The sequence below is a fragment of the Myotis brandtii genome, unplaced genomic scaffold (genome assembly GCF_000412655.1).
Source record: "Myotis brandtii unplaced genomic scaffold, ASM41265v1 scaffold363, whole genome shotgun sequence".
Classification (NCBI taxonomy): domain Eukaryota; kingdom Metazoa; phylum Chordata; class Mammalia; order Chiroptera; family Vespertilionidae; genus Myotis; species Myotis brandtii.
Genome location: NW_005363938.1, coordinates 7,383,112 through 7,397,694, shown reverse-complemented (window position 1 = coordinate 7,397,694; position 14,583 = coordinate 7,383,112). Strand labels below are relative to the sequence as shown.

The window sequence follows — 14,583 nt, the reverse complement described above, 5'->3', positions numbered from 1 at the left end:
TCACTGAAGCAAGGAAGCCTCATGTTCGCTTCCAGCTGCCTGGCTGCCGGCCGCCATCTTGGCTGACAGTTAATTTGCATAAGGATATGCTGATTAGCCAATGGGAAGGGTAGCGGTCGTACACTAATTACCATGTTTCTCTTTTATTAGTGTAGATGCTCTGTTCCCAGTATCAAGTGGAAGAAGCCAGCTTACCTCATAGATACAATAGAGTTTGATTATTTTAATAATGGTATTTTTTTTGTAAAGGTAGGGAATAAAAAGTAGCTGTTTATTTTACAGAAGTGGTTTATTTTTCTCTCAAGGAAAATTCTGAAACAATATTTTTCATATGAATAAGGACTCACCTAAGGAATATAGATGTAAAATCAAAACAAGAAGTGGATAGCTTTGCTCGGTTTATGAAAAAATGTATTACCTTCCTGAGTTGGCAAAGCCCAAGGATTGATTGTTAACCCATGACTAGAGGAGAAGGATAAACTCTGTCATCTCCATCTAGGGTAGCCTTGGAGAAGCTATCACAGCACCTTGTCTAAATTTGTGTTAGGGTATCTACTGCATTGTTCTATATTTTCCTTACTTGTCTAAACCACTAGGCCAGAACACTCAAGAGCTGGTGTTGAATCTTATTTTCTGTATTTGCAGTGTCTGAAAGTTGTATATGCAGTTGGACTCACAGCCAGGTGCTCATTGTTCACTGAATGAATAGTATAGATTTGCAGGAGAGTTAAGATTTAAAAAAAAATCTTTCAGAATATCTGGGATACCCCCGCCCCAATTTTATAGCCGAGCAAACTGAGGCTCAGAAAGATTAAGTAACATCTTGCTCAAGAGCAAGTTAATGACCAAGCAGAAGTTGGAGTTCTCTTATCAAGGTATATCCCAGATTGTTACAGTACTAAGATTTTTTCCAGGATGGTACTTTGTACGGTTACATTTAAAACCTGTTGTAAAATTCTCATTTCATATGCAGTGCAGCTTCCTTAATTCCTCTTTTTCTTCTCTGGTGACACCAGCCTCAATTTTTGTTAAAATTCAACACGCACATTATTTTTTCTTTCTCTAATATTTTCACCTCTCCAATTTCATTCTCAGTAGATGTTTTAATTTACTCCCAACAGTATTGCCATTTGGATGTCAAAATGCATTGAATTGACCTCTTATCTGAGGTCTCACCTCCCCTGGAAATGAGGAATTTAGCCAGGAATTGAGGCAGGTAAAGCAAAAGCTTTTCCCAGGGCCCAGGTATTGCCCTTTGGCCTACCTGTGATTTGATTCACAGTGGGGTGCAGATGTGTCTGCTTTCTGGTGGAAAGCAGCTTCTGAATACAGTTTCTGTTTGGAACTTTTCAGTTTGCCAGTTCTAAATAATGTCTGCAGCAAAAGTTGGTAAACCAGGAGAAAAGGGGAATTAAAGAGAAGTTTTAACATTTCTGTATTTTAATTTTTTTCCAGTGACTTTTTTCTTTCCCCCTTAGTGAATTATCACAGAGTTTTATTAAAATTGTAAGTTCTAGGAATTAGACACCATGCTAGTTAGACCAGTCTGGGATAATGTACTCTTAGGTTCCATAATATTTCATAGTACATCTCTTTATTGTATGTTAAATGATAGGGAAGTATAATAAAATGTACCTAGAGAGTACTTATCTATTTTATGTCCTGTAACATTCAGTACTTGATGCAAATGTAGCAGATCCTGCCTCAAAAAAGAACAAAACTGGTTGTAGCCCAAGAGGAGGATGACAGGTTCTTTGTTGCTGACATAAATTAAGCAAATCATGGAATTTGAGACCCTAAGGGGCCTTTATAACCTCTAGTCCAACCCCTTCTAGATGGAGAAAGAATTAGCTTGTGGTCCAGGGTCATTCAGCAGGTTACAGAGAGCACTCTGTGGGCTGAACCTAGGACTGACTGAACGTCCACTCTGCTAGGCTTTTAATTTTCTGATCATATTTGAAGTATTTATTATAATCCGTCTTCAGAAGAGCATACTCTTTGATGTTAGTTGGCTTGAAACCTGTTGTTGTGCCCAAAGGCACCCAAAGGCTACCCTGTTGCTCATTTTTCCTGGTTGCCCAGGTTATTCCATGATTCTATAAAGGTGGGTTTGGATATGATCAAAATGATATCTGTGCTGTGACAGTACTTAGAGAATTTGTCACTGATGAAATAACTTCTTACCTTCTTAAGAAAGCAGTGGATTGTTAGTTCATAAAACCATTGACTCTGGATGGAGAGAAGCCCCAGGTGGCAGATGGTCAAGGCCTTTTGCAGCTGCATTGCTGTCTTTGCTATCACTTGCAGTCTGTATGACCCTTTTAAAAAAAATTAATCCTCTCCTGAGGGCATGTTTTTTATTGATTTGAGAGAGAGAGAGAGAGAGAGAGAGAGAGAAAGAGAAACATCCATCGGTTGCCCTCCTTATGAGCCCCAACCAGGGATCAAACCCGGAGCTTAGGTTTATGCCCTGACCCGGAATCCAGCCCACACTCTTTTGTGTGTATGTGTGTGTACGGGACAGCACTCCAGCCAACGAAGCCGCCAAGTTTGGCACAGCCAGTATGATCTTGGTCAAGCACTTAACCTCTTTGGCCTCAGTTTCCTCTCAGGAAATTCAAGGGGATAAAGTGGATGATTTCTAAGGCACCTCCTAGGTCTTGTCTTGAATAATTATTCTTCAAAATGAGTATCTTTATAGAAGCTTATCCACATGATCAAATAACCAAACATGGATTTCAGCAGTCCATTTTATTACTGTTTTGATTGATTTTCATGGGAATTTGGAAAATGTCTACAGACTTGACTATGATCCGGCTGCTAGCAGTTATTTACAGAACACCCACCAGGTGCTTGGGGCTATAAAAGAACTAGTGTCCAGCCTCAAGGAGACTAGAAAGACTTCTTTATCTCCCAAGCTGGGGATGGAGGGCATTCTTCCCTTCCACTGGATTTAAGCTCTGTGAGTGCAGGGCCTTTGTCTCTTTTATAGGGCAGGGCTCAGTAAATACTGGTTGTATGAATGAAACAATGAATCCACTTGTCAGTCTTGCTTATATTTACTGAAGATTTCCCACTGAGATTTATTGTTTTCTTCAGCCGGTAAATGCTGTTAACTTGAATAAATTTCCCAGAAAGTATTCCTCACCTTGTGTAGAAGAATGAGACCAAGATGCTCTGAGGCTAAATGAAACACCCATAAATACCACATTTCTTTCTTGGAAATTCACTTTAATAGTAGCACATTGAAAGCACTGAGTTGTCTGCCTTAAAATGACTTTGTTTAACCAAACATTTCCCAAACTAATTTGAACTCAGAATCCTATCCATTCTACTCCCCCAGGGAATAGTTGTTAATATCCTGCAGAATTGTGACCTGTGAAAGGGAAAGGTTGGTATAGAGAGTAGTAATATGGAATAAATCAAAGCAGCAACATTAGCTAAGAATAATTAATTACACAGTGATGGAACTTACATGTTAAGCACTGCTTCTGTCAGCTCTGTGTGAAGTCGTGGTAGACTGTAGGTTTTTTTTTTTCCTTTAAAAAATTACTGTCTTGCTTCATTGGAGATTTAAGGTTAGGTGGTACAGAGATAAATGGAAGTTGCAAGTGATCGAATAGTTGTTTTGCCATTATGGAAGTTGAATGGTAGAGTTTTAATTTCTGTCAAAGGCTTCCCAGCTAGGCACTGTACTGAAATAATGATGAAAGGTGTCTGTGTTGTATGTGCTCCTTAAGGAGCTGGCTGTCCAGTGGAGGAAGAAGACAGGTAAACAGATTATAGCAATAAAGAACTCAAATGAGTAATGAACAGAAATAGGACAGAGGACGGAATGGTATTTTCCCCCCAATTTAGAACAGGGTTACTGTTTATATAATAAACCAAAACCATATTAGCTGGATCCCCTCTAGATCCTAGACCAGGGGTGGGCAACCTTTTTGTGAGTGCGTGCCAAAACCAGCAAAATCTCTGACTCAAAATTCTTCTGCGTGCCAACCCTAATTTTTTGAGAACATGTTACGCCTACTTGATGTCTCTTAAGGTGTACGTATGTGAAGAACCTTGAAGAAATAATAAAATTCATTTGAGCGACAAAAACACAGTATATGATGATGAAAAGTACATTTATTTTTTAATGTATACATGTTATGTAAAATTATTTATTTATCTAAGATGCACCTACACTGAATTTATCTGAAAAATAAAAAAGTCGATATTAAGAAAAAAATTGTAAATGGAAGATTATAAGAGAGGGTTTCGCATGCCAGCAGAAGTTACTGGCGTGCCATGTTTGGCCTGTGTGCCAGGGGTTGCCCACCCCTGTCCTAGACTAAGTTCTACTCATACATCAAAACTCAGATGACTAGGTTTCTGTATTCTTTCCTTGCTCTAGAATTAATCTTATCATCTGTAGTTAGAGCCTTGCTTACACCTCTGTTCATTGGCCCTATGTTCCTATATCTCCAGGGCCTTGCAGGCACAGCATGTACCAAAATCCACAGTGCACACTGGCTGTTTTGTTTAGACAAGCACGGGAGCTATGAAAGGTAACTAACTCACTTTAAGTAAATTCAATAAATAAAAATGGGTTTATACAAAACATAGATTGAGAAGATGGTAGTGTTATTAAGAGTATGGCTTCTTTTATCCCCCCTCCCCTCTGTCCCCCCTAGCTTTCCCCTCCTTGAGTGCCTGAATATGACTCCAGTTTAAAGAATTCAATTTCCTTTTCTGTAGAAGCTCAACAATTTCATATCATGAAGTGTTTTTATTTCACATAAATGTTTTATAGTCATTAGTTTTTGCAGGACCTTTCTCTTATGTCCCGCATTTCATTTGGAATATCCTAAGAATAAGTTCAGTTTGGTATTCTGTCCCCTACTAGTGGTTGTATTAGATGCCCAAGGTCAAGGTGTTGATTGATGAGAAGATTTCCCTTTAAAGTATTTGTAGCCATATGCAGTTGAGGGGGCGGACTGATTCTCAATATGGTGCAATGGAAATAACTCAACTGGAAGGTAACCTAACTTGATTTTGTAGTTCATTTTCTTTGTGACCTTGGGTAAGTTACTTAACCTTCCAGAATTAGCACAATTTCTTCTAATGCTGACATTCCATGATTCTCGGGGGAGGATTCACTTCCGTGGAGAAGCTTTAAAAGTGGATTCATTTTTAGGTTAAATGGCTTTGTTCATTTAGTTCCCCTACTCCCTCCCCCAACCCGTTTTGGATCAGTAACACTGCTTGTTATGTAGTAAAACTACATTACCCAGGACTCTCAAAAGGCTACAGTTCTTAAGCTATTTTTTTTCTTTTTTCTTTGGGAGGGGAGACAAAAAGAAAAAAGACAGTTAAACAGCTTGTTCATATACATGAATCAGGACAAATTCATCCCATTTTTCTACATAGACCATATACATAACTATATTCAGTGAGGTGCTATGAAGTCTTAACTGCAAAAGAAATATTTGGTTGGTTTGCCATCCTCAATCTAGGAAGAACTGTACTTGATAGATACATTTTGAGTGTTTTCATTTAGAGTTGAGACAAGAAATTGCCTTGGGTGGAAAAGCCTTGTGTATAGGAAGATGGCTCCTAGCTTTTGTATGAATATATTGTGTCTCCTTGGATATGTCACTGAATCTTTCTGAATTTCAGTGCTTTCAATGGTTAGATTTGATAACATTCTGATTATGAATAGATCTGTGATTATACAATTCCAGGCATTTATTTTAGGCTCCTTTCTGTTATTTTCCTTGAAAGATAAATAATGTCCCTATTTCCTCCCCCACATACTCCAAAACAATTGTTGATTTCTGAGGGAAAGGAGAATTTAAAAATTTTAAATGGTACATTCAAGAAAATTACCTTGTATTAGTTACCTACTGTTGTATAATAGTATTACCACAAACGTAAAGTTTTTGTGGCTTAAAATAACACATTTATTATCCTATAGTTTCTGTGGGCACAGGTTAGTTGGGTTCTTTTTTTTTTAAATGTTTTCATTACTTTTATAGAGAGAGGAAGGGAGAGGTAGAGATAGAAACATTGATGAAAGAGAATCATCAATTGGCTGCCTCCTGCATGCCCCACTGGGGTTCTAGCCTGCAACCCAGGCATGTGTCCTGACCAGGAATTGAACCAGTGACCTCTTGGTGCATGAGATGATGTTCAACCAACTGAGCCACACCAGCCAGGCTTAGTTGGGTTCTTTGCAAGGCTTCAGTCAAGATAATGTTGCCCAGGGCTGGAGTCTCATCTGAATGCTTATCTGGGGAAGGGTCTGCTTCCCAGCTCACTCAGGTTGTTGGTGGAATTCATTTCCTTGCAGCTGTAGAACTGAGGATCTTATTTTCTTGCTGACTAGGGTCTCTCTACCCCTGGAGGCTGCCCACAGTTTCTTGTGACGTGTGGTTCTTTCACATGGTTGCTCACTTTCTCATAGCCAACCAGAGAGAAAACAAGGCAGATACCACAGTTTTTTTGTCATTTAATCATGAATATCTGTCATCTTAGCTGTATCCAAGAGGTTAGAGGCAAGTCACAGATTTCTCCCACACCCAAGGAGAGAGGATCATACAAGGGAAGAGCATGGACACCTGGGGGTGAGGATCACCGGGACCACCTTAAGAGCTTGTCAGCCACACCTATGAAAGATAGAAACCATAATTAAAATTTTTTGTTTGTTTCTTCTTTTGCATCTGTGCTTAAATATCTTACTTTATAGTAGAGCCTCAATAACCATTGACTAATTGACTGAAAATACTTCTGTTCAGTAAAGCTTCTAGCCCTATAGTTGTTTTTTTTTTTCCAAATACATCTTTATTGATTTCAGAGAGGAAGAGAGAGTTAGAAACATCAGTGATGACAGAGAATCATTGATTGGCTGCCTCCTTCATGCCCCACACTGGGGATCGAGCCTGCAACCTGGGCATATACCCCTATTGGGAATTGAACTGTGACCTCCTGGTTCATAGGTCGACACTTAATCATTGAGCCATGCTGGCTGGGCCCTATGGTGTTTTTGTATTAAGCTCTCATCAGCTATAGGTGAAAGCAAGATTTGAGGCCTTTTCAATCTTTTGCTTCCCTACCCAACACTCCAGTAGTAGCATTTACTTAATTTGAAGAAATTCCCTACCATAGACTGAATTATGTACCTCCATTCATATGTTGAAGGCCTTACCCCCAATGTGTTGGTATTTAGAGATGAAGCATTTGGGAGATTATTAGATTTAGATGAGACTTGAGGGCTGAGCCCTCATGTTGGGATTGGTACTCTTATAAAAAGAGGCACACTGTGTCTTTGCCCTTGCCATGTGAAGTTAGAGAGAGAGACGTGGCAGTCTATAAGCCAGGAAGAGAACTCTGGTCAGAGACGGACCATGCTGGCACCTTGATCTTAGACTTATAGCCTCCAGAACTGAGAAAACAAATGTTTGTTGTTAAAACTACCCAGGCTATGGTATTTCATTATGGCAGCCCGAGCTAACTAAGGCAGTCTTCCCCTCCCCACCATCCTCTTATTCTGTGTGTATCAAAAGCAAGAGATAACAACTAAGTACAAAGATTGCAGGATGGCAGTGCCCCCCTGGCAGCCATTGAGCTGGTGTTTAATTGCAACCATACCCGTTCTTTGCTCACCGTTAGTCATAGCTATGTGTAGAGAATTCCTAGACTTTTTTCTTTCTGGGCAAAATGATGATCCAAAACATAATGCCCTTGGTTTTTAAGTGTCTGATTATCAAGCAGGAACACTTAATGAAAAAAAAAATGTTGCTTTAAAAAAGCCTCAATGGTAGAAACTTACATAGTGAATTCTTAATTTCTTATTCCTGAGTTTTATTTTTTTTTAAACTTTTGAAATTCAGTTTGTCATTCGTTTGTTCATTTATTCATTCATAGGTTGAGATGTAGAGGTCTCTCAGGATCCTTCCCCCAGTGTTCTACTTTTCTGACTGTGATAAACTTGCTTTATCTCTAGGTTTCCTCTTGGTAAAATTGGGATTTTGACATCTATCTAAAAAGAATGAAATAATTACATAAAGCTCCAAGCACATAATAGGTGCTCATTGAATGACAATTTGACTAATTGTAGAAAAATGATGGAAATGTTACATTTATTCAGTTTCATTTTTCATACCAGCAATGGTATCATGATATAGTATAGTAGAAGTGAGTAAGATTATAGGGGTGGGGAAGGAACCAAAAAAACAACAAAACAAAACAACCACTGTCTTCCTTCTGCTTGAAAACAAATATTGATTTCCTGATCAGGTGTTTAAAAAATATTTCTAAGCCATATAAAATTTGTTTTTGATAATTGCAGTCAAAATTATCAAGCAGTAAAAGTCATATATTTGTGTATATGTATATGTATGTGTGTATATATGTAGATAGATATAGATATATATGTATATATATTTTGACCTGGCATTTCATTGCAACTTAAGAACTCACAAATGACTTAGAGAGAGGAACTTAAATTTTAAGAAGTCCACCCCTTTCATTTTATAGATTTGGAGGCTGAGAGCTTTGTGCACTGACATATAATTAGAGGAAGGAAATAGGAGTCATAAATCTTATCTTTTGTACAAACTCAACATTTTCAGAAATTTCATTGGAAGAAACTAAACAAATTTAAACCTGTGAAACCCATTGGGGTTAGCCTGAAATACCTCCCCATTGTCCCCCACTCTCCCATGTGTCATCTCTGCTTTGAAGAGATTGTATAGTTGCATTAGGAGTCAAGTGTCAGACTCCCTCAGTGTTCAACACTCAGTTTCCTACTTAAAGGTGGATTGTATGGGTTTTTTGGGAGGCTAGGGAAAGAGGAGTGGAAAAGAGACTTCCAGCCTGGGGCTCTTGCTATTCCCTTAGGCGCAGTGGTTCTCAACCTTCTGGCCCTTTAAATACAGTTCCTCATGTTGTGACCCAACCATAAAATTATTTTCGTTGCTACTTCATAACTGTAATGTTGCTACTGTTATGAATCGTCATGTAAATATCTGACATGCAGGATGGTCTTAGGCGACCCCTGTGAAAGGGTTGTTCGACCCCCAAAGGGGTCACGACCCACAGGTTGAGAACCGCTTCCTTAGGGATTTAGGGCCTGTGAAAACACATTTAGTTCTCTGAATGGCAACACATAAAAATAGCAATGACCCTTAATTGAAAGGGTGGAAACCAAATGGACTAGAGGTCAGGACTTTATAGAAATGACTAGTGGCATGGTGGTGTCTGCTGATATGGTCTGGATTTTTCCCCCCTACACTTCCCCCCTCCCCACTTCCTGGGCTGGAAATCCTGGAAGGAAGGAGGGACCATTAACTAAACTAGGATTCTAGGATTCAGTGCGGAGCGTTCCTGGGTGGACTGGAATTTCAAAGGAATGAGAGGTCCCCAAGCATCTTTAAAACCAGTATATTACAACCTGACTGCTACCTGCAGTTTGCCAATTACCCAATTATGACACAAATTTGCACATTTTTTTTTAAAAAAGTAGGCTGCTACTATTCTTCCTTATACAAGGATTTTAGTCACTGTACATCTTGTGTCTTTAAATAATGTATTAGGAACATTTTCAAGTCTGTAAGTGCTTTTTTAATGAGAGTGTGAAGATTTTAATGGGACTAGATTGCTTTTCATGACATTTCAGAGTGACTTAATTGTAAAAATGTTGAGAGTCTGTATTTTAAAGTTTGCTAAGTATGTCTGCTATGGATTGTAGTCAGACACTTAAAAGGATGGATGGATGGAGAGTGGAACCAGATAGCTTTTTCCTCACTACTTTCCTCCAAATATTGGCTCTTTGCAAATAAGGTTATACCAAACCTGGCACAGGTCAGGGTTCTCTTGAACCTTTTAATTAAACAATAGGAACTGAGACCAGTAGGGAAAGTTTCAGAGACACTTCCTTTAAAACTTACTTGGGCAGCAATATATGTCTGAGGGCATTTCCTATCTCTTTTTACAGAACCAGGAGGCCAGGCTACCTTTCTTTTTTTATACTCCCTTTTAGTCCCTGAACTCTCTTCTCTGTTCACTTAAAAACATATCTGCCTTGTTATGTCTCGTTTCTTTTGCAATTAATTTCATTGTGTTTCTAAAATATTGTTACTTCCAAATAACAGTTTACTATTTTAGTGATGAGAATTTTAGACTCATCATGAAACTCGTTTTTTTTTTGTTTTATCTTCAAAACAATGTGCGAGAATTTTAGACTCATCATGAAACTCGTTTTTTTTTTTTATCTTCAAAACAATGTGGTTATTTAGAGGTCTTTTCCTGCACAAATGTTCTGAGGGTTCTAGAACCTGCAGCAGACTTCTCAAAATTATATCTGACTAGGGGCCCAGTGCACGAATTCGTGTACCTTGAAAGTAACTGTGGGCCGTGAGGCTGCAGTGGGCATAGGGCCGGGTCTCGGTCCATCCTCTGCGCCCCCACCTGGCCCCTCCCGCAGTGGCCCCTGGTCTCCTGTCTGCTGGCAGCCCCACTCCCACCACTACCACTCCCACGTGCTGGCCCCAGCTTGCACCTGCTGACAGTGTGGTGCCAGCCATGGGTGCGAGCAGTGGCTGCTGCCCTGATCGCCCCTCAGGAGCAGGGAGAGGTGGAGAAGCCTTCAGGGGCGATCTGGACTGGCAGCCACCACTCGCACCTGCTGACGGCGCTGAGCAATCAGGGCCAAGTGATCGGGGCTGGCGCTGGGTGCCGGCAGGGGGTGTGAGTGGCGGCTCTGGTGCTGGTAGCGGGTGCGAGTGGAGCTGGCGCTGGCAGCAGGTGCAAGCACCTGGCAGGACCACAGCACGTGGGAGTAAAGAATTTTCAGTAACCACCAGAGGCTTGCCCTGATGACAGCGACCAGCACCCCACCTTAGTCTGGCGTCCCCACTCAACTGCTTCACCATCCCACTGCAGCTGATGCCCACCATGTTCCACATGTGCCCCCTGGTGGTCAGCGCACGTCATAGCGACTGGTTGTTCGGTTGTTTGGTTGTTCTGCCGTTTGGTCCATTTACATATTAGGGTTTTATATATAGAGATGGTTAGGCACTTCCAACACCACTCTTAGTCAGGGTTTGTATTAGTTTCCTAAGACAGGGATTACTGTAACAAAGTGCCACACACTGGGTGGCTTAAAGCAACAAAAATACATTCTCTCACAATACTGGAGGCTAGAAGTCGGAAAATCAGCATGTCAACAGTGCTGTGCTCCCACTAAAACCTGTAGGGAATCCTTCTTTGCCTCTTTCTAGCTCTTTGGCAGGTTTTGGTAGTTCTTTGCTTTACAGCTGCTTAGCTCTAATCTCTGCCTTCTTTGTGAATACCTTCACCTGGTGTTCTCCCAGTGTGTCTCAGTGTTCACATGGCCATTGTCTGTGACACCATGTATATTGGATTAGGGGCCCACCCTATTCCAGTATGACCTCATCTTAATGAATTACAGCAAACCCTGTTTCCAAATAAGGTCACATTTTGAAGTATTGAGAATTAGGATTTCACTATATCTTTTTAAAAAAATTAAATGTATTGGGATAATATTGGTTAATAACATATAAGTTTCAGGTATAAAATTCTATAATTCATCATCAGTTTATTGCATTATGTGCTCATTTCCCATACTCTAGTCTCCGTCCATCACTATATATTTGACCCCCTTTACTCTTTCTCCCCCCCACTCCCTTCCTTTTTGGTGATCACCATACTGTTGTCTGTATCTATGAGTTTGTTTTATTTGTTCATTTGTTGCTTTCTGTTTTACATTCCACATATGAGTGAACTCTCATGGTTTTTGTCCTTTATTGTTTGATTTATTTTACTTAGCATTATACTCTCGAGATCCATCATTTTTTATGGCTGCATAGTAGTCTGTTATATGTATGTACCAGGTCTTCTTTATCCAATCATTGGTTGAAGGACACTTAGGTTGTTTCTATGTCTTGGCTGCTATGAATAATGCTGCAATGAACATAGGTATACATATATTTTTATGAATAAGTGTTTTCAAATTTTTCAGGTAGATACCCAACAGGGATTGCTGGGTCATATGGTAGTTCTCTTCTTAATTTTATTGAGGAACCTTCATATTGTTTCCATAGAGGCTTTACCAATTTACATTTCTACCAGCAGTGTATGAGGGTTCCCTTTTCTCTTCATCCTCTCTAACACTTCTTATTTCTTGTGTTCTTGATAATAGCCATTCTATCAGATCTGAGGTGTTATCTCATTATGGTTTTAATTTGCATTTCCCTTATAGCTGGTGAAATTGAACTTTTTCTGTATCTGTTGGTCATTTGTATGTCTTCTTGAGAAAAGTGTCTGTTCAGGTCCTATGACCATTTTTAAATTTTTGTTGTTGCGTTGTATGAGTTCTTTATGTATTTTGGATATTAGTGTCCCCTATTGGAAGTATTGTTTGCAAATATCTTCTCCCATTTGTTTGGTTGCCTTTTTGTTTTGGTGATGATTTCTTTTGCTGTGCAGAAGTTTTTTAGTTTTATGTAGTCCCATTCATATCTTTCTTGAGGGGACACATTCAACCCCTAATGGGATTCTACTTCATAAAGTATCCAGGGAGATTCTGATGTAGCCTGCACAGGTTCCCAAAGCATGGTTCCTGGTCTACATGCACAGAATTCCTGGGGAGCACTAAAGAAATTTTATACATTATAAAAATGGTTTAAAGAAGAAATATAATCCCCAAACGCATGTACCTACCACCAAGTTTAAGAAATAAAACATTACCAATACCTCTGAAGGCCTTGGAAAGCTTGAGGTATTTATTTAAAATACAGATTCTCCTCTGAGCAGTTATGTCAAGGATATTCAGGACAATGAGTTTTAGAATTTGGTAAATTTTCTTCTTTTTTTCTTTTATCCCAAGGTGGTGTATTTTTTAAAAATATATATATTTTATTGATTTCAGGGAGGAAGGGAGAATGAGAGTGAGATAAAAACATCAGTGATGACAGAGAATCATTGATTGGCTGCCTCCTGCACGCCCCACACTGGGGATCGAGCCCACAACCTAGGCATGTGCCCTGACTGGGAATCAAACCTCGACCTCCTGGTTCATAGGTTCACGCTCAACCACTGAGCCACGGAGAAGGTGATATATTTTTTAGAAGATCTAGAAGATGTAACTGTGGAGTGAGATGGGATTTTTTTTTCTTTTTATTACAGAATAAAAACATGCAAGGGAAGGTTTAATGACATTTTTCCACACTGTAGTAGAACAGTCATCACTCTTCTTCTTTTTGGGATCGTTTCCTGAAAAATATCACTTATAGTTTTTTGATTTATCTCAGATCTGTGGCTTAGACAGAATTTTAGTGGTACACTCTTGGATTTTCATGAGATAGGTATGTATGTATGAAGGTAAGTGACCTATTATTGATTATGCTCCTTAAATTCTTTCCTCTGGGAGTTTTGTGAAGATTAATGTCTGCTAGATGATTTTAAGTTTGTGAAATGCCTTGAGTTCCTCGGGGGAAGCGTTACATAAATGTAAATAAATTATGCAGCACCTGAATTTGGTTGTTTATCATTTTTTATGGTGGGTTTTAATTAACAACTCAGTGCTATTTATGTTGGATGACTAGGGAAAGGTCTTAATCACTCAAAGGTGGTTCAAATAAGTAGGCAGGAGCAGCATTTAGGCTGGTACCCAGGAAGGAATAAATAAGCAGGACCTCTTCTGTAAATTAGGAAATTTGTCATTTTCTTTTCTTTCTTTTTTTTTTTTTTTACATAAGGGAGCATTTATTTGAGGTTTAACATGAAATCATACAAATAAAATTTGTATAAACACAAATTCATAACAGCAAAAGACAAAGTAAAAACTAAGAAAACTAATTGGCAGCTATCTACTTGTAAAGTAGAAAGTCTTTTACAAAATAATCATCTTAGATGAACAGAAGACCAATCTCCAATGTCATCCTGCAAGATGGTTGGTTGTTTTAGCAATCTCCTTCTATTTCCTCTAGTGTCCTCTTTCAGTGTGGCTGATAATTGTTTTGATGATTGCCACTCTCTCGAGATGCCTTGCAGTAAGTACTCTGTTGGTCACTGTGGTCTGCATATTTCTGTCCATATTCATAGTTCCCATAGTTATACCCAGTATAATCATAGCCGCCATAGCCACTATAGTTTTGATCACCACCATAGGCACTATTGTAATTTTCATATCCTTGATCATAATAGTTATTATATCCTTGGTTCCAGTTTTGGCCCTGACCTCATCCATGACCCCTAGTACCTCCTCGTCCACCAGCTGCAGCACCTCTTCCTTCATTTTATTGTTGCTGTTGCTGCCTGTATACCTCTTTGGGTTTTGTAACTTTGATCTCACACTTCCCAGAATCAATTAGATGATATCCGCTTTCTAACAGTTTCTTTACTGCCTCTTCATCTTTATCTATATATATAAAAGCCCAGTGACCAGAATGGCAGAACAACCAGAACAACTGATCGCTATGACGCGCACTGCAGCAGCCGACCAGCCCAATCCGGGCCCTGATTGCCCCCTCACAACTGCCCACGGCCCCTCCCCCCGCTGGCCAACCCCTACGGCCC

At 39.5% G+C, this 14,583-nt stretch overlaps 1 protein-coding gene and 1 pseudogene across 1 annotated transcript in view; one reads left to right on the top strand and one right to left on the bottom strand.

Annotated features, from left to right (window-relative positions):
* Positions 1-14,583, top strand: part of AUTS2 (autism susceptibility candidate 2) — a gene marked incomplete at its 5' end in the record, with an annotated part of 1,129,652 nt that overhangs the window by 35,254 nt on the left and 1,079,815 nt on the right. The gene's annotated exons all lie outside the window — the stretch shown is intronic.
* Positions 14,004-14,583, bottom strand: part of LOC102261798 — a 1,217-nt pseudogene continuing 637 nt past the window's right edge.